The following is an 18,883-nucleotide window of genomic DNA, read 5'->3' on the forward strand; positions in this document are numbered from 1 at the left end:
ATAGATTTAGGGTGCCATTGAATCTTTCCACCAAACCACTGGTTTCTGGGTGATATGGGGCAGTTTTCAGTTGTTTCACCCCACCCAACATCCATAGCTTATTGAATAGCTGTGACATGAAATTTGACCCATGGTCAGATAAAATCTCCTTGGGAAATCCAACTCTGCTACTGCCAGTGAGAGCGGCTCTTGCTATAGTTGCTGCTTCAATATTAGACAGAGCCATTGATTCGGGAAATCTAATGGCAAAATCCTCCACCAAGATGTATTTATTTTCTTGGTGGCAAACTGAGGAGGCACAACCAATCAGGAGGCCTCTGAGTAAGCCTACCAGATCAGTCCCAGCATGCAAGCTAGGCACCAAATGTCTATCTTCTCTGGCTTTTGAAGCTCTCTGGGGCTTTTGCAGGAGATAGACACCCAGACTCCTAAAGGGAAGCAGAAGTGTGCGTGGTCAGAGGCGTCTAGGGAACTCTTTACTGCAAAAATTTAGGGGCTGAGTGAGATTAGGCACCTACAGGGCTCAGTAGGAGTTTTGGGAATCGCAGCAGAGCCTATAACTGGGACATAGGCACCCAAGTCTGGGTTTAGGTGTCTAAGACTGGGGTTTAGGCACCAGAGTACTTTTGTGAATCTAGGTCTTAGGCCTTGTCTTTCCTAAGAAAAAAAGATGTGTTCTTAACTGGAGTTAACACATGGTAACTAACCTGAGGTAAAATGCTAGCGAAGACAAGGCAGTAGTTATTTCACCTTGGCCTTTAGCTCTGTTTGTACAAAAATGAATAAACAAACAAGAGTGACTCGTGGCATCTGTGAACTGAGGGAAGTTAGCAGGTGGGAGTTAGAAAGCATTGCCAAATGGCCTGAGAACATTAGTAATAGATGAGAGTATTGTGATACCAAGTGTTTTTCTAACTTGTATTGTAGCTGCCCCCTCTCACCTTGATTATAGAGTTTAAAGGCCCAATTTTCTGCCACCTACACACACAATTAAAATCCTAATATGTAATAAAAATGCTTTCACAGCTGGTTCAGAAATTTCTGTTAGTGTTGCTATTATCAGAAGAAGGCTCTTCACTTTGACTTCTTGTACTGCCGTCTACCATGATGCACTCAGATCAAAGTCATGCCACAGGCTGGCATATTTTGTAGTCATAGAAACCGTTAGTTCCTTGTCCTCACCTCTGTCTTGCCTTCTTCTTTTCTGTTTCTCTCCACTCTCCTGGTTGCCCTGTGAATTGCTCAGATCATAGGGGAGTAGCAGCAGAGTGACAGCAGAGAGAAGTCACCCCACTTTCCTCATTCACTAGCACAGGGGTTCTCAACCTTTTCCTTTCTGATGCCCTTCCCCCCCACACACACACCCCCCAACATGCTATAACAATTCCATCCCACCTGTGCCACAACAACTGTTTTTCAGTAGACTAAAAGCCAGGCCCAGCCTTAGGGGGTAGCAAGCAGATCAATTGCCCAGGGCTCCATGCCACAGGGGACCCCGCAAAACTAAGTTGCTCGTGCTTCAGCCCCGGACAGCAGGGCTTGGGATTCGGCTTTCTGCCCTGGGCCCCAGTGAGTCTAACGCCAGCCCTGCTCTGATTTATTTTGGTGGACCCCCTGAAACCTACTCATGGCCCCCCAGGGGCCCCAGACCTCTGGTTGAGAACTGCTGCACTAGCATACTCCAATCCTGCTGGCTGAAATGAGCCAGAGAGGCAGAGGTGATGCAAACTGCTGATGGGGGGGGGGGGCAGAATTTAAAGGTTCTGGGCCCTGTGTCCCGTCCCCCCCCCACACACACATACCCCGCTTCTGGACCTAAAACAGGTTTTCAAACTGCAGGGTGCGTTCAGAGGGCCAAATAGCTCGGGCTAACCCCCCACAGCAGGGCTCGGGAAGGGAGTGACACCTCCACTCCTGACTCCCTTCAGTTGCACCCCCCCAATCCAGACAGGCTGGGTGGTCCACTGAGGTGAGTTGGGGGTGGAGGTGGCGCTCCCTCCCCGAGCCAAAGTTATTGCTAATTGGAAGGCAGAAATCTGGGGGGGGGGGCATGCAACCGCCCAGGGGAGATGTGTGGGGGGCCCCCAAAGAATCACATGCCCCTCCCCAATTGCCTGGGGGGCAGCGGCAAGGGCCCAGAGCTTGAGTGTGGAATGCGCTGAGTTCTGTGCTGCTAAAACTTCCGCCCTTGGTGCAGGGAGTTTTTTTTATAAACAGAGGTAGGGTGATTAAGATAACAAAAGGCTGGTCATTAAATTAAGGATCCTTAGATGATCCTGAAAGCATTCCTAGGCACTCCAGTTAAAAGATAGGAAACAAAGTGTAGGAATAACGGTCCATTTTCAGAAAGGAGAGGAGTAAATAGAGGTGGCCCCAGGGGTCTGTACTGGTCTGGGATCAGTGCTGTTCAACATATTCATAAATGATCTGCAAAATGGGGTAAACAGTGAAGTGGCAAAGTTTGCAGACGATAAAAAAATTACTCAAGATAGTTAAGTCCAAAACAGACTGCAAAGAGTTACAAAGGGATTTCACAAAATTGGGTGACTCGGCAAGAAAATGGCAGATGAAATTCAACATTAAATGCCGAGTAATGCACATGGCAAAATATAATCCCAACGATACATACAAGATGTATAGCCTAAATTAGCTATTACCCATCGAGAGAGATCTTGGACTCATTTTCAGTACCCTGGAAGCACTGTTTCCAGAGTACTGCAAACGTATAAGAATCCTCCTCACTGTCCCTGTATCATCCTGAACTCATTTTCCAGCTTCAGAAGACTTAAATTATCTCCAGTCATCAATGGGACAGATGCAACTGAATAATGTAGCTGTCCTTAACGTGCAGGCCACAGAGGAGGGCACGTGGCCCCACCCTTAGCTGGTGTCAGGGTTCCCTCCCCACTCTGAACTCTAGGATACAGATGTGGGGACCCGCATGAAGACCCCCTACGCTTATTTCTACCAGCTTAGGTTAAAAACTCCCTTATTCCTTGGATTAAGTAACGCTACCACCACCAAGTGATTTAACAAACATCTAGGGTGGGCCACTTGGAGCCCTACCTTCCCCAAATATCCCCCCAAGCCCCTACACCCCTTTTCCTGGGAGGCTTGAGAATATATCCTCACCAATTGGTACAGCTGAACACAGACCCAAACCCTTTGATTTTTTTTCATTGTTTTAAGATCCATCAGGTTTTTAAAAGAAGAAATTTAATTAAAGAAAAGGTAAAAGAATTACCTCTGTAAAATCGGGATGGTAAGTACTTTACAGAATAACAAAAGACTCAAGAACACAGAGGATCTCCCCTCTAGGCAAAACCTTAAAGTTACAAAACCAGATATAAATCTCCCTCTTAGACAAAGCAAATCACAAGCCAAAATAAAAGTAAGCTAATGCATTCCTTCGCTAGTACTTACTAATACTAATGGAGTTGGATTGCTTGCTTTCTTGATCTGTCTCCGGCAATCACACAGAACAGACAGACAAAGAACAGACCAAAACAAAACCTTTCTCCCCCCCCCCACCCCCGGAGATTTTAAAGTATCTTGTCCCCTTATTGGTCCTTTTGGTCAGGTGTCAGCTAGGTTACCTGAGCTTCTTAACCCTTTACAGGTAAAAAAGGAATTATTAACCCCTTACAGGGTAAAGAGGGATGTTATGCTACCCTTAGCTGTATGTTTATGACAGCTGGTGTCCCCCTTTGTGTCCTTCCAATGTGTCGCCCCTCTACAGAGGGGTGCAAGATGCATGGAACAAAGATTCCAAACTAGAGTGGGTTAGTTAAAGGGCAGCTGGCATCACTAACTCCACTTTGTAAGAAGGTGAGGGTCAGGATGATTTATAGGCTAGTCTTTTTTTTTTTTTTTTTAAGGGGCCCAGATGTCAACACCACTGAACGTGCAGGAAGCTCAGGCCTGGTCTACACTAGGCGTTTATGTCGAATTTAGCGCCGTTACATCGAATTAACCCTGCACCCGTCCACACCACGAGGCTATTTAGTTCGACATAGAGGGCTCTTAAATTCGACTTCTGTACTCCTCCCCAACGAGGGGAGTAGCGCTAAATTCGACATGGCCATATCGAATTAGGCTTGGTGTTGATGGAAATCGACGGTAATAGCTCCGGGAGCTATCCCACAGTGCACCACTCTGTTGACGCTCTGGACAGCAGTCCGAGCTCGGATGCTCTGACCAGCCACACAGGAAAAGGCCCGGGAAAATTTGAATTCCTTTTCCTGTCTGGGCAGTTTGAATCTCATTTCCTGTTTGGACAGTGTGGCAAGCTCAGCAGCAGTGGCAACGATGCAGAGCTCTCCAGCCGAGATGGCCGTGCAATCCCAGAATAGAAAGAGGGCCCCAGCATGGACTGATCGGGAAGTCTTGGATCTCATCGCTGTGTGGGGCGATGAGTCCGTGCTTTCCGAGCTGCGCTCCAAAAGACGGAACGCAAAGATCTATGAGAAGATCTCTAAAGCCATGGCAGAGAGAGGATACAGCCGGGATGCAACGCAGTGCCGCGTGAAAATCAAGGAGCTGAGACAAGGCTACCAGAAGACCAAACAGGCAAACGGACGCTATGGATCCCAGCCCCACACATCCCGTTTCTACGAGGCACTGCATTCCATCCTTGGTGTGGCCGCCACCACTACCCCACCACTGACCGTGGACTCTGAGGATGGGATATTGTCCACGGCCGGATCCTCGGACATGTTAGCTGACGTGGAAGATGAGGAAGGAGATGAGGAGGACGAGGCAGTCGGCAGCGCTTACAAAGCTGATTTCCCCGACAGCCAGGAGCTCTTCATCACCCTTACAGAGATCCCCTACCAACCCTCCCCAGCATGTAACCCGGACACAGATTCAGGGGAAGGATCAAGCGGTAAGTGCTTTAAACATATAAACCTTTATTTTTTTACAAAACTTGAATATTAAGACTAATAACAATCTGTGATTCATGATTTCTTCCCCCTGGGCGCTTAAGTAATCAGTTCCAACTATTTAAAAAAAATCAAACAGTGTCCGGTTGTGCATGATTCTGCTGCCCAAGCTGCTCCACTCTTTGGTCCCTGCCACTGCAGCTAGATGAAAATCCGGTCTATATGTCCAGGGATAGAGCAGTAGTCCTCCACGGACATCTCCACAAAGCTCTCCTGCAAGTAATGGGATAGCCTGTTCATCAGGTTCCTGGGGAGAGCGGCTTTACTTGGTCCTCCGAAGTACGAGACGTTCCCGCGCCAGGAGACAAACCGGTACTCTGGTATCAGTGCCTTGCATAGCATGGCGGCATAGGGCCCCGGTCTCTGCAGGCTTTCTCGAAGCATCCTTTGGATCTCGGTGTCCGGGATCCTCATGAGAGTTATGTCGCTCATGACAACCTGCTTTGAATTAGGTAGGGGACTGTTAGTATTGGGACTGCTTGCAACAAGTTCCTTTACAGAACTGTGACTGCTGGTTTACAGCCACGCGGTGGGGGCGGGAGAGGGCCAGCATCCAGGGATCTTTCCCTGGCACATCCGTGAGGGGGTGGGACAGGGCCAGAGTTCCTGCTTGGCAGATTGCTGGCAGCACAGACTGGCAGTGCTTTCAATGTGAAAGGAGGCCAGTGGTACTCCTAAAGTTTTAATCTGCCACAAGTCTACGGCTTACCATGTTTGCCTGCTACAGAGAGTACCGTGTCCTGCCCCGGTTCCCAGATCGGCAGTGCAAAAGCCCAGGCACTGAAGGCGAGGTTCGAAAATTCGACCTTGTCCTCAGTGCGCATGTGATAGGTGTGGTTCATGGTCTTGTTCACAGAGAAAGACTATGTTCTTGATTCACAACTACATTTATCTTTCAGAGGAATTCACTGCCTTTTCCTCATTCCCACAGCCACATCTGCAACTGTCTCCCAACCCAGCCTGGCATCACACTCCCAGAGGCTAGCGCACATTAGGCGGAGGAAGAAGAAGACGCGAGAGGACATGTTCTCAGAACTAATGGGCTGCTCCCGAGCCCAGGCAGCACAGCAGAACCAGTGGAGGGAGAATTTGTCCCAAATGCACCGAACACACATGGAACGTGAGGAGAGGTGGCGGCAGGAAGACCAGCAGGCGACTCAAACGCTGCTTGGACTTCGGAGGGAGCAAACGGACACGCTCCGGTGCCTTGTTGATGTTCTGCAGGAACGGAGGCAGGAGGACAGAGCCCCACTGCAGTCTATCAGTAACCGCACTCCCCCGCCACCAAGTCCCATACCCCCCTCGCCCAAAGTCCAAAGAAGGAGGGGCGGAAGAGTCCGTGAAAACTCTCACTCCACCCCTGCACACTGCTCAAGCACCAGAAGGCTGTCATTCCCCAAAATTTGAAAAGTCCTTTCCTGGCCGCCTCACCCAAGCCCCCGTCCAAGTTTCACCCCCCAGTTTCATGTGTGGTTGTTAATAAAAAATACGTTTCTGTTCATTACTGTTTCAGTCAGGCTGTTTTGAGGGAGAGTCTGTCTGCAGGGGGGGAAGGGGCTTGGTAATTGGACAGGACAGTCACCTTTAGCAGGCTACAGAGGCGGGGGCAGGTCCAGCAGCAGGGCACATACACAGTGACTCCTCCGGACGGTCGAAACAACAGACTGGATTTCTACATAGATTGCTTCCGTCAACGTGCAAAGGCTGAAATTGTGGAAAAGCAACATCACTTACCCCATAACCTCAGCCATGCTGAACACAACGCCATCTACAGCCTCAGAAACAACCCTGACATCATTATCAAAAAGGCTGACAAAGGAGGTGCTGTCGTCATCATGAATAAATTGGAATATGACCAAGAGGCTGCTAGACAGCTCTCTAACACCACATTCTACAGGCCATTATCCTCTGATCCCACTGAGGATTACCTAAAGAAACTACACCATCTGCTAAAAAAACTCCCTGACAAAGCACAGGAACAAATCTGTACAGACACATGCCTAGAACCCCGACCAGGGACATTCTATTTGCTACCCAAGATCCATAAACCTGGAAATCCTGGACGCCCCATCATCTCAGGCATTGGCACCCTAACATCAGGCTTGTCTGGTTATGTGGACTCTCTCCTCAGACCCTACGCTACCAGCACTCCTAGCTATCTTCGAGACACCACTGACTTCCTGAGGAAACTACAATCCATCGGTGATCTTCCAGAAAACACCATCCTGGCCACTATGGACGTAGAAGCCCTCTACACCAATATTCCACACAAAGATGGACTACAAGCTATCAGGAACAGTATCCCCGATAACGTCACAGCTAACCTGGTGGCTGAACTCTGTGACTTTGTCCTCACCCACAACTATTTCACATTTGGGGACAATATATACCTTCAAGTCAGCGGCACTGCTATGGGTACCCGCATGGCCCCACAGTATGCCAACATTTTTATGGCTGACTTAGAACAACGCTTCCTTAGCTCTCGTCCCCTAACACCCCTACTCTACTTGCGCTACATTGATGACATCTTCATCATCTGGACCCATGGAAAAGAAGCCGTTGAGGAATTCCACCATGATTTCAATAATTTCCATCCCACCATCAACCTCAGCCTAGATCAATCCACACAAGCGGTCCATTTCCTGGACACTACTGTGCTAATAAGCGATGGTCACATAAATACCACCCTATACCGGAAACCTACTGACCGCTACACTTACCTACATGCCTCTAGCTTCCATCCAGGACACACCACACGATCCATTGTCTACAGCCAAGCTCTAAGATATAACCGCATTTGCTCCAATCCCTCAGATAGAGACAAGCACCTACAAGATCTCTATCAAGCATTCTTAAAACTACAATACCCAGCTGCTGAAGTGAAAAAACAGATTGACAGAGCCAGACGAGTACCCAGAAGTCACCTCCTACAAGACAGGGCCAACAAAGAAAATAACAGAACACCACTAGCTGTCACCTTCAGCCCCCAACTAAAACCTCTCCAGCGCATCATCAGAGATCTACAACCTATCCTGAAAGATGATCCTTTACTCTCACAGATCTTGGGAGACAGACCTGTCCTCGCTTACAGACAACCCCCCAACCTAAAGCAAATACTCACCAGCAACCACACATCACTGAACAAAAACACTGAACCAGGAACCTATTCTTGTAACAAAGCCCGATGCCAACTCTGTCCACATATCTATTCAAGTGACATCATCATAGGGCCTAATCACATCAGCCATACCATCAGGGGCTCGTTCACCTGCACATCTACCAATGTGATATATGCCATCATGTGCCAGCAATGCCCCTCTGCCATGTACATTGGCCAAACCGGACAGTCTCTACGCAAAAGAATTAATGGACACAAATCTGACATCAGGAATCATAATACTCAAAAACCAGTGGGAGAACACTTTAACCTGTCTGGCCATTCTATGACAGACCTGCGGGTGGCTATCTTAAAACAGAAAAACTTCAAAAACAGACTCCAACGAGAGACTGCTGAGCTGGAATTGATATGCAAACTAGACACAATCAACACAGGATTAAATAAAGACTGGGAATGGCTGAGCCATTACAAACATTGAATCTATCTCCCCTTGTAAGTATTTTCACACTTGCTTCTTATCAAACTGTCTGTACTGAGCCATCTTGATTATCACTTCAAAAGTTTTTTTTCTCTTACTTAATTGGCCTCTCAGAGTTGGTAAGACAACTCCCACCTGTTCATGCTCTCTGTATGTGTGTGTATATATATCTCCTCAATATATGTTTCACTCTATATGCATCCGAAGAAGTGGGTTGTAGCCCACGAAAGCTTACGCTCTAATAAAATTGTTAGTCTCTAAGGTGCCACGAGTACTCCTGTTCTTTTGCGGATACAGACTAACACGGCTGCTACTCTGAAACAGTGCAGTGACTAGTTACCCTGGTCAGTCTGGGAGGTGGTTTTCATGTTCTGTGGGGGGCGGGGGGGGGGTTAGTTGCTCTGTGACTTTGTGGCGGGGGAGGGCAGTTACAGATCGTATGCAGCGGTCCTTGTCCTGGATCACAGAGCCACGCAGCAGGGGATCTGTAACCCTCCTCCCCCTGCCATAAAGTCACATAGCCCCCACATACACGCAGTCCCACTCAGGAGGGCTGGCAGGCTCCGTTGAAAGAACCAGTCCGCTACTGTGAATCCTGTCATTCCTGGAGTTTAGAATGATCATTTGCATCATTACACTACACCCGCTCCCCACCACAGTCTGCGTTCCCGGTTTCAAAGATTCCCGCGAAAACAGTACTAAAGACAACGGTGTTCAATAACAAAAGTAAAACTGATTTTATTTTTTTGGAAGGGGGTGGAGGGGGTCTGTAACTGGAGAGGATAGTCATCCTTAACTGGGTAAAGAAACGGGGGCAGGTTCAGCTTCTCTGTACAGAAACTTAAAAGTCACTGGTTACCCTGCTCACTGTGGAACCTGGCTTTCAAAGCCTCCCGGATGCACAGCGCGTCCTGCTGGGCTCTTCTAATCGCCCGGCTGTCTGGCTGGGCGTAATCAGATGCCAGGCTATTTGCCTCAACCTCCCACCCCGCCATAAAGGTCTCCCCCTTGCTCTCACACAGATTGTGGAGCACACAGCAAGCAGCTATAACAATGGGGATATTGGTTTCGCTGAGATCACAGCGAGTGAGTAAGCTTCTCCATCTCCCCTTGAGACGTCCAAAAGCACACTCCACCACCATTCTGCACTTGCTCAGCCGGTAGTTGAAGAGTTCTTTTTCAGTGTCCAGGGCGCCAGTGTAGGGCTTCATGAGCCAGGGCATTAGCGGGTAGGCTGGGTCCCCAAGGATCACTGTAGGCATCTCCACATCCCCAAGAGTTATTTTGTGGTCCGGGAAGTAAATACCTTCCTGCAGCCGTCTAAACAGACCAGAGTTCCTGAAGACGCGAGCGTCATGAACCTTGCCCGGCCATCCAACGTTGATGTTGGTAAAACGTCCCCTGTGGTCCACCAGTGCTTGCAGCACCATTGAAAAGTAGCCCTTTCGGTTGATGTACTGGCTGGCCTGGTGGTCCGGTCCCAGGATAGGGATGTGAGTTCCATCTATAGCCCCACCGCAGTTTGGGAATCCCATCGCGGCGAAGCCATCTATGATGACCTCCACGTTTCCCAGGGTCACTACCTTTGAGAGCAGTACCTTGACGATTGCGTTGGCTACTTGCATCACAACCCCCACGGTAGATTTGCCCACGCCAAAGTGGTTCGCGACAGACCGGTAGCTGTCCGGCGTTGCAAACTTCCAGAGGGCTATGGCCACTCGCTTCTGGACAGTCAGGGCTGCTCGCATCCGGGTGTCATTGCGCTTCAGGGCAGGGGACAGCAACTCACAAAGTTCCATGAAAGTCCCCTTCCGCATGCAAAAGTTTCGCAGCCACTGGGATTCGTCCCAGACCTGCAGCACTATGCGGTCCCACCAGTCCGTGCTTGTTTCCCGTGCCCAGAATCACCTTTCGACAACATCCACATGACCCATTGTCACCGTGATGTCCTCGGAGCTGGGTCCCGTGCTTTGTGAGAGGTCTGTGCCAGTCTCATACTTCAGGCCCTCACCGCGGTGGCGTAGCCTCCTCGCCTGGTTTATCTGCATCTGCCTCTGGGAAAGGTGGATGATAACCTGCGAGGCGTTGACAAGTGCCACAACTGCAGCGATGGTCGCAGCGGGATCCATGCTCGCAGTGCTGTGGCGTCCGCGCTGTCACTGACCCGAAAAGTGCGCGAACTGATTTCCCGCCGGCGCTTTCAGGGAGGGAGGGAGGGCGGTAGTGACAGATGGATGACGACAATTATCCAAAAGCACCCTCGACCCTTTTTTTTTTACCCAGAAGGCATTGGCGGCTCGACCCAGAATTCCAATGGGCAGCGGGGACTGCGGGAACTGTGGGATAGCTGCCCACAGTGCACCGCTTCCAATGTCGACGCTTTCCCCGTTAGTGTGGACTCACAAAGTCGAATTACTGTCCTTAGTGTGGACACACAAGTTCGACTTTGCAATATCGATTCCACATATTCGATTTAAGTGAAATCGAAATACCCTCGTAGTGTAGACATACCCTCAGATTCAGATTTCACAGGTGGGTCCTATTTTTATAATGCATCGATTCCCGGTCTGAACAACTCAGTCTTTGTGCACTTTAAATGTGGGTAGGATGTGAATTCACTAACGGGTTAGGACACATGACCACTCTGTAAGGCAGGTAGCATTTGCTTTCTGAAGAAGTGTGATGCCGTTTTACAGAAGGGTTAGGTGATTTACCTAAAATCATAAACCAATGCTAAGGCAGAAGCAGGCTCAGAACTCAGGTTGTCTGTCACCTAGGCCACCATTTTAATCAATAAACCATGCTTCCTCTCTATCTTTTTTTAAATATCATTTTACACTATGCTGGTGGCAAGATATAAATGCAAACAAATGAGTTTTAGATAATCAAGGCTGAAGGGATGAGGAGAAAAATTGTACAAGTATTTTTAAAAGAATGATTTCTCAAGTTTCTAAAGAAAAGTGTGTTGTGATTTGAGAGTGGATGTGTCAGAGTTTGCTGTGTATTACAAAAATGTAGCTTCAACTTAACTATGCATAGACTAGCATCTCTATAATTCACGATTCAAAAGTCCACCATCGTTAGAAGGCAATTTAAAAAACTTTAAATGTCCTGTTTGGAAGCTTTTCCTGGTATTCAGCCTACCTTTCTTAATTTCATCCCACTACTCCTAGTGATAGCCCATCTACATAATTCCTCTCCCTCCAGGGTGTTTATATCCTCAAATACTTGTAGCCAGTTAGTTATCCAGTTCCGCCTTAGGATCTCATCCTGAAATCATTTGCTGTCAAAACTCTCATTAAAGTTACAGGGAGTTTTCCTGTGTGCAGACTGCAGAAACAAGCCCCTAGTCACTGCTTGCCCATACTTCAGTATATTGTGCATATTTAGCTCTTTTACTCTTTACTAGTGAGCCGCTCATTCCATCTCTCTAATAATTTCTGTTGGTCTTCACTGAGCTCTCTCCAATTTGTCTACTGCAAAGTAGGGAAAAGGTAAGTGGAAGTGTAGTGTTGATTTTGGGGAGTAGACATTTTCTCTGAAATTCATTAGCTGCCACCCTGCTGTGATTTCAGTGTTGAATATTTCAAAGAACTCGTATGGGGAATACCTCTTGCGCTGGTGTTTAATAGTTACACTTCCCATATGGATCAATCATTGCTGGAAGGTTTGTTCTAGTTCTAGTACCAGGCTGTACTGGTGCTTATTTCTATTCTTGCCTCCAGGAAACTATTAAACAAGAAAGATTAATCTTGGGTGGAAGTGGGGGCTCTTGTAAAATAGATTCTAGGTAATAAATTCAAATACCAGAGAGAAATATATTAGAGGAACATTAAGATTTAGATAGAAAACAATAAATACTTTGGTCAAAACAGGCCCCTCAGTTACACATGAAAGTGATTGTATCTCCTCTCACTTCTGAGCACAAGGCAGCCTAAAGCAAGTAATTAATGATACACCTCACTGTGCCTGGGTGTTGGAGGTCCATTTCATCAGCAACTGAATATTTTTTTTGCTTTCACTTGATTTCTCACAGCATTAAGAGTAAATATTAATTTGCACTTTCTTAGCTCTTTTCTTGCAAGTGTAACAGACTCATATCCTCTGCACAGAGGGGCACCTGTAACACACCAGTGGGTTACATGCTTCCTCAGAGTCAACACCCCATTAAGATAGCCTGAAGCAGCTCTACATGAGGTGTCTGCACATTCAAGCCAGTGCTGCTATGAGCAGTTTACATTCAGTTCAGGTTCACAGGGTTTTTCTGCAACTAATAAGATTAGAAACATCTCAAAAGAATTTAAAATGTCCTCCTTTTTAGAACCTTCCGGTTACTTGTTACTCCAGCTTATTCTCTTCCCTGCTCATCTCTACACATCACTGGCTGCCTCTCCTACTATCTGAGACAGCCTCCCTATATCTTTCCTGACTCTTCATCTATATACAGATCTCTTCTCCCTTGTCTGATATACCTTTCAAGTTATCCCTCCCTTTGTTATCATCATTACTGTTTAACTCTAAAAAGCATTTCGGGATACAGTTTTTTTAAATCAAGGCCATTGAACAAAATGAGGTTGTATAGTAGCTACAGTGGAGAGGATTCCACCACCTCTTCTGGCAACTTCTAATGACAAATTGTTCTTAGATTTAAAAGCCAGATCCTCAGCTGGTTGTAAATCCATTAAACTCTGACTTCAGAATCTGGCCCATTATGTTTTCCCCAATTATTTAACCCACACTTTGCTTGCTGTAGGTTAAAATAAATAAATAAATAAAAATAAATTAATGGAGATATCCTATCTCCTAGAACTGGAAGGGACCTTGAAAGGTCATTGAGTCCAGCCCCCTGCCTTCACTAGCAGGACTAAGTACTGATTTTTGCTGCAGATCCCTAAGTGGCCCCCTCAAGGATTGAACTCACAACCCTGGGTTTAGCAGGCCAATGCTCAAACCACTAAGCTATCCCTCCTCCGCATTTCATCCTGATCCCTTTATAGACATGTGTAACTCATCCATCAGGTGCCAATGGCAGCAGCACGGGCCAGGTTCAATGCATCTAGGGGTCTTTTCCTAAAATAAAGGAAACTATGGTTTGAGCCCATACCCAGAAGCATACTCCTAATTCGGGCTCTGGGAAATCTCTCTCTCTCTCTCTATATATATATATATATATAACCTCCTTGCTCACCTTTCTGAGTGAGTTCTTTGCCACTTGCAAGCTCTTGGACATCCTTTGGAACAAGGAACCACAAGGACCAACCAACCAAACAAAAGAAACATAATTGTGTGTGTTTCTTTTCCCTGGTTTCTCATATAGATATAACATTTACCTACAACAAAGTGTACAGACCCCAAGCGGTGCATTAGGAGTATGGTCAACACCACAGTTCCAAGTATTAATTGTCCAGCTTGTTGAGGCCCAGGACTTTTGGAACAATAATCCATATCCACCTAAAACTCCTTCCTTGGGTCCAGTCAGACTCAGGGGTAGTCAGAATGCAGCTCTCCTCCCCCTGTCTGCTCCAGTTCAGAATAGTTCACATTTCCCAGTCCACTTTGCCACCCCTAGTCTGGGCAGGCCCCCTTGTGAAGTTCAGCTCTGTGCTGCCACCTGCTGCGAAGTTAGTTTCACACTATCACCACTAGTCCAGGCAGGACTCAATGCAAAGTCAGCTCTACACTGCTGCCGCTGGTCCAGCCCTGAATAGGGTGACCAGATGTCCCGATTTTATAAGGACAGACCCGATATTTGGAGCTTTTTCTTATATAGGTGCCTATTACCCCCCATCCACGTCCCAATTTTTTGCACTTGCTATCTGGTCACCCTAGTGCTGAAGGATCATGCCATGCAGGGTTCAGAAGCTCCACATGGCGAACTCAGAGCAGAAAAGGACCCTGTGATAACACTCCTGGTCTCTAGGCTAGACCCTTCTACTCTTTCTTATTAACTCTGAGTCTACTCTCTGTCAGTCAGGGTGACACATTTACTCAGGGACATCTCTTGCACAATCCCGCTGTCCTTTCATGACTATAGTTGCAGAAACAATTATCATTTATAAAATCAAAACAGACATTCCAACTAAAGCAACAAAACATATGGTGTGGAACTATGGATGAGCAACAGAACTCTTGAAAATGAAGCTGGGCAGAGGTGGTTGGTCCCCTTTTCCCCTACAGAGGGAACAGAGTTCCCTCACTCTAGGACTTCTAGCCGTGGAGCTTACACATGTCAATCGAATGCTTCCCTCTGTTGTCTTTTCTACACACAGAATATGCCCAAATTGGCCATTTCTTGGAACCTTTCTTTGTACATCTTATTCATGCAATACTTTTGTAGCTCTCCTCTGAACTCCATTAGGAGTAGGTATTTTTTGATGTGTGATGCCCAAACCTGAACTGAATGCTCCAATTCAGGCCTCCCCAATTAAAACACACAACACTTTTTTATTTCCCTATCTCCTCTCAATTTCGCATTTGTGCCAATAAAAACCTAGATTATGTCTATTCAATTGATCATCCTCTAAGCCCTAGAGCCTTCTCTGTGTGCCAAGTTCTCTCCAGTATACCCTTCTCATGGTTCCAGGGACAACTGCCCCTCTCCAGGTCTTGAACCTGGACACAGGAGTATCTAGACAGCCACCACATCCTGATCTCCACCCAATGAATGCTGAAACCTCATGGGCTGAGAAGCTAGCAGAACTATAGCCTCAGCCAAGGCACCACCCACAGGAGCCCTGATTGGAGGATTGCCCAGTTCCACTGATGGGTCCAACCATGCTATTTAAGCCAGGAGGCGGCCCAGGAAGTTGTTTGATCAACAAGGTGATTTCCTGTTGTTGCTGCATTGGACCCTGATTTCTGCACCCAACCCTATTCCTGCTCTGCTCTTGGCTCACCCCTGTCTTTGCTCCTGTTCCCACTGTGCTCGATCCTTGCCTCTCCTCTAGTTCCTGCCCTTATGCCTCTCTTCCAACCATCAGTTATCAGTCCTGGCTCTGACCCCGGCCTTCAACTTCTGACTCTGGCTTGATCCCTGGCTCTAGTAATTGGCAGCTGACTCTGGTGCTGACCCTTGGCTTTGTTCCCCAACCTGGATGCCTGCTCTACCCCCAAACCTCACTCCTGCTGTGACTACTAGTCCAGATTGCCTTCATCCCAGTCCATTACAGGTCTGCTCAAGGGCACCCCTTTAGGTCTCAGGCCTCCAGCTGTCACCAGAGACCTATGTCCTTCTCCCTTCAGACCAGGAGTTTAGGTTTGCGGTCCCCCTGCTTATCCCAGAAGATCTGACAAGTCCTTCACCTGCAATTCACTCTGTCTCAGGTACAATGACTGGGTTACCAGCTTTCACAAAGCATGGTACATTTATTTTAGGGCAAAAGCATTACACAGAAAACATTATAAAATAATAAACAGTTTACATTCATGATAACTTCCAGGTGTCACCCCTCTTCCACATGGAGACCCTGACAAGTTCTAGGCCTTCAAACCCTTCCAGCAGGATTTTGTCAATCACAGGTCAGGACCAGCTGAATCACTTCAAGCTGACTTTACACCATTGGGTCCTTTATCCAGGCCTCCTGAAACAGGTAAAACCAGTCAGTACCCCTCACCCCATGTGACAACATTTTAAAGGTTGGGAATCTGCATAACCCACATCAGGGGCTTTGCAATAATCACCCCTGAGTTCTTTCAGATTCCATAAGAAACTCACCCATTGATTCAGAAACAAAGATACACATAACACTCATTGATACAAAAGTCCATTAATATTCTACATGTATATTGTATTTGGCACATCTCATAAGTTTTTTGAAGCTTCCATACTTCTAAGGTCTCACATCTGTCACACCCCTGTTTCTATACTTGTGTTTTACTCACCCCTCCCTTTACATTTTGATAATTAAATCTTGTTTTATTGATTTCAGAACTTTTCTCCAGTTTGCCAAGATAGGGCTTTGTTTATTCTTAGACTCTGAGTTATGTACGCTCTCCCATTTGGGTATCTTCCCACTGTGATTAGTTTTTTCCCCCCCAACTGGATTGGCCAACTGAGGAAGGGTGGCATTCCAGGCAGCCTCCTAACTTAATACTGTTCCATTAGTAATTCTTTTCAGTCTGTGTTTATTTTTCACCAGTTTTGTATCTGTTTATACAGGACAGACCTGCCAAGTATCATGCATCTCACTTGACACTCCTGCATTTGGCAGGCCTGTCATGCCCTCCTGCAGAAATTACAAAATGACATGATTTAGAGAGAGAAACCCTCAGAAAATTCATTGCCGTCTAGGAGAATAGGCACTGACCTGTCAGCCCAGAGACCAGGAGCTATAGTCCAAACTCTTCCCCTGACTGCTGTTAATATTTATCTGCACTTCACAATCATTATTAAACAAAGCCTCTTATTACACCTGCTTTAGAGGAAGCAATCATCATTCCCCCATAACGATACACCCTTAGTTTGTGTAGAACTTGCCCTAGAACCCCAGTCTCTACTATGATAGGCCCAACTCCCATCCACATTGCCACATGGCCTGCCAGGAAAGATAGGCCAAATTACATTCTTGTGACATTAAGCTAACAGTATGACTCTGTCCTCCTCTAGTGACAAGACTGTATATAGAGGTTTATGACTGCTACTGCCCCTGTGCTAATAGGCCTGGTCCTTCAGCTCAAGTGTTAGGAGTTCATGTTTTTAGATCATCCCAGGAAACTGTCAAAAGCATCCCATGCATAGGTTTTGTCCACTAGGCTTTTTAGCCTGTCAAAGAAAATTTGCTATGATTTATTTTTGACAAACATCTGTTGCCTGCTATTTATTATCTTACTTTCTTAGATGTGCTTAGAAATCAGGGCCGGCTCCAGGCACCAGCTTACCAATCAGGTGCTTGGGGCGGCCACTTCGGAGAGGGGCGGCACGTCCAGCTGTTCATCGGCAATTTGGCGGACGGTCCCTCACTCCCGCTCGGAGCGAAGGACCTCCCGCCGAATTGCCGCAGCAGATCGCGATCGCGGCTTTTTTTGTTTGTTTTTTGTTTGGCTGCTTGGGGCGGCCAAAACCCTGGAGCCGGCCCTGTTAGAAATTAAATACTTTATTTGTTCTACCAATTTACTAGGTACTGATATTAACCTATGTGGTCTAATTCCCTTTCCCTGTGGCCCTACATGCACAGAAACTTCCTTTTCCTTTCTTAAAATGAAATATGATTTCATAATATTTGCCCTTTTCTAATCATCTGGGACGCCATATGTCTTCCTGGAGTTCTCAAAAATATGTCAGTGGTTCTGATATTTCAGCTAGTTCCTTAGTCCTCAAGTGTTCTTCATTGAGCTCTATTGATTAATATTATATATTCAAGTTATCTAGGTATTCTTTAACTGGTCCTGATTGTGTTTGACTTTTCCTATTGTGTGTTAATTAATTATTCTATTAAGCTTCCTGTTACTATTATCCATTTCACTGCAAAGTAGCTGAAATATTTCAATTTTCTTAACATAACAAAACAACAAAATACTTGGCACTTCTCTGCAGTTTAAATGGAAAGATCTCCAATTGCTTTATGAACATTAAGTTATATATTCTCAACACCACCTCTGTGTAGCAGGCAAGTCTCACTTTCATCATTTCATAGATGGAGAAATGGAGGCACAGATAAGCTCAAGGGCTTGTTCAACATCAGTAAGAGACTCAGCCACAGAGCTGGGATTAGAATTCAGATGACCCGATTTAGAATATCAACAGTGAACCAAAAAATTACAGTGCTGACAGAGTCAACTTTCTGGTAAGGTCCTGCAGAGCAACAGACACCTCCAAACCCAAGAACTGCCTACTTCAGGAAGCACAGAATTACAAGTGTCTGAAGAAGAAGGTAGAGAGCCAAATGGAGAGATTGCTCCACCCTAGCTGACTATCAGGGGAAGGAGCCACAGAAGAAGTACAAGGGCCAACGTCTAAAGCGGCAAGTGTTATGGGACTGCAGGGGGCAATGTTAACCTTCCTTCTGTCAGCAGTAATACAACTGGAGTTATGTCAGATGACCCTGAATGGAATCTAGTGCTGCAGGCACCTCAGTTATTTATAAATGGGATTGCTCTCCAGGGAGGGAGGATGCAAGGATCTCCGATCATTTGAGAAGCCTGTTAGGGTTTGCCATTGCACCTACTCTGAACTAGTGGGGTCTTTATACCACCAAAAGGTATGTAAGGGGTTGTTCCCTGGCCTCAGTTTCTCACAGTTAATGGGTGTCTGCTGAGTGTCCATCACAAGTGGTACAATTCCTGTGCCTCCACAGGTGTGGCACTCCTTAGATGTGGCATTTCATCATCCTATGCCTAAATCTCTGC

The sequence above is a fragment of the Emys orbicularis genome, chromosome 1 (assembly GCF_028017835.1).
Source record: "Emys orbicularis isolate rEmyOrb1 chromosome 1, rEmyOrb1.hap1, whole genome shotgun sequence".
In the NCBI taxonomy this organism is placed as follows: domain Eukaryota; kingdom Metazoa; phylum Chordata; order Testudines; family Emydidae; genus Emys; species Emys orbicularis.